Source organism: Mus pahari, chromosome 1 (assembly GCF_900095145.1).
Source record: "Mus pahari chromosome 1, PAHARI_EIJ_v1.1, whole genome shotgun sequence".
Classification (NCBI taxonomy): domain Eukaryota; kingdom Metazoa; phylum Chordata; class Mammalia; order Rodentia; family Muridae; genus Mus; species Mus pahari.
In genome coordinates, this window is record NC_034590.1 from 2,124,273 (window position 1) to 2,126,172 (window position 1,900).

The 1,900-nt window shown below is 48.4% G+C and overlaps 1 protein-coding gene and 1 pseudogene across 1 annotated transcript in view; one reads left to right on the top strand and one right to left on the bottom strand.

Moving 5' to 3' along the window:
* Positions 1 to 1,900, bottom strand: part of Ryr1 (ryanodine receptor 1) — a 126,862-nt gene that overhangs the window by 121,901 nt on the left and 3,061 nt on the right. The gene's annotated exons all lie outside the window — the stretch shown is intronic.
* LOC110327778 lies at positions 1,654 to 1,824 on the top strand (annotated as a pseudogene).

Genomic DNA, 1,900 nt, shown 5'->3' on the forward strand with positions numbered 1-1,900 from the left:
GGAGGAGAGATAGAGAGAGAGAGAGAGAGAGAGAGAGAGAGAGAGAGAGAGAGAGAGAACTAGCTGCTCTTCCAGAGGACCCAGGTTGGACTCTCAGCACCTAACCCACCTGTAATTCCTGTCCAAGGGAAGCTGACGCCTCTTCTGCAGGCACTAATGTGCTACACAGACACACATGCAAACAAACGCTTGTACACATAAAGTCACGGTAAAAAGTAAACTTCTTGAAAGAAGGTTATACATAATCCTACCAGAAGTCACATTCCAAATTCCCAAGCACAAACATGTTCTAATCCTGAGTGGCAGGCCACAAAGACAGTCTTCAATCCATCGGCCTGGTCCAGGAGGAGACAGAAGCATGGCCTAGTGAGAGTTGCTCTGTCCTGGTATCTCCATGTATTGCTGGCATCCTGGTACTTGCTGGGCATCTGTATATCCATAGTAGTTATACAGCCTGGGCATTATTTAGCAAGAATTTACTGGCTGTCTTATGCTTATGGCTCCCACTCATTTCACAGACACTTCTTGAGTACCTGCCTGCCAGGCACTGAAGTCACCAGCCATCAACAGGTGAGTAAATACATAAGCTTATAGTTAGTGGCAGGTGTTCTGGGGTAAGTCAGTGTGATGTAACAAAGTAACACTGCGGGGGGGGGGGGGAGTGACACCCAGCTAGCCAAGAAGATGACCTTTGACCTTTGGGTCTTGTTCAAATAGAGAAAAAGCAGGGAAGAATGTTCCAGTGGGTGCAGGGGGTGTTAGGATTGACAAGTGAGATGGGATTGTGGGGAGGTGATCCGCGGTCAGAGGTCACTTTGAATTCTTAGTGGGTGTTTTTTGTTTTTTTTTTCCTCTCTCCATTTCTCTGGATAAGGAAACTGAGCTCAGAGGGAAAAATTCAAGTCATTTTCCCAAACAGAGAAAGTGAGTGAGTGTCAAAGCCAGCATGGAGCAGGGAGTCTGGTCCTGACAGCAAACCTAATCATACAGAGTCGGCTCCCACGGTCTCCTGCAGGAGGATGACGTGAGGAGGAACCCTGGCTCCAAATGCTGCTTCCAAAACTGGTTAAAAGGATGCACACCTGGTGTCCCATCAACTCCAGGAGCTGAAGCAGGAGCTTGAGTCCAGGAGGTCAAGACCAGCCTGGACAGTATAGCAAGACACTATCTCAGTAGATAATAGATAGATAGAGATGATAGACAGACGGGCAGGCAGACAGAAGACTAAATGAGCATATGATTGGTAGATAATCAACAAAGAAGTACAGACTACAATTAAATAGTGCAGTTTCCAAAGCCAGGAGTAGCTAGGTAGAGGGGCGCCTTTAAACCCAGTGCCTGCAGGGCTTGGGAGGCAGAGGCAGGCAGATCTCTGTGAGTTCAAGGCCAGCCTGGTCTACATTTACCCATCCCCCTACCCTCTGGACCCAAAGGCCACCACACTCAAAACAAGTGGAAAGATCGGCCAGCCTGTGGCCAGTGCCCTTACTAATCAAAGAAATTAGAACAAGAACAAGAACAAGAAAATAACATGTCCGGTCTCACATCAGGACGATTGACAAGCTATGGAAGTTGTTATTAAAAATGGGTGTGTTGGACCTTTCCCAATCTGTTGCGGAATCTGGTGTTGCCTGTGGCCTTGGTCCCGCTGAGATGCTTCAAGGTTTTATTAAAGATGTCTGGGTCCCCTACTATAGCTAGGTTTACCAGGAAGTTTGGGTAGGAAGGAGTCTAATGACCCTCATCGCTTGTAGAATCAGGACTGCTGATAAAAGAAGTGAAGCCTCGAAAGGCTCCAAGCCTGCACCTGCCCACAGCCACTGACTGTTCCCTGGGCCTGCCTATGGCCATCACTGACTGCTCCCTGGGCCTGCCTATGGCCATCACTGACTGCTCCCTG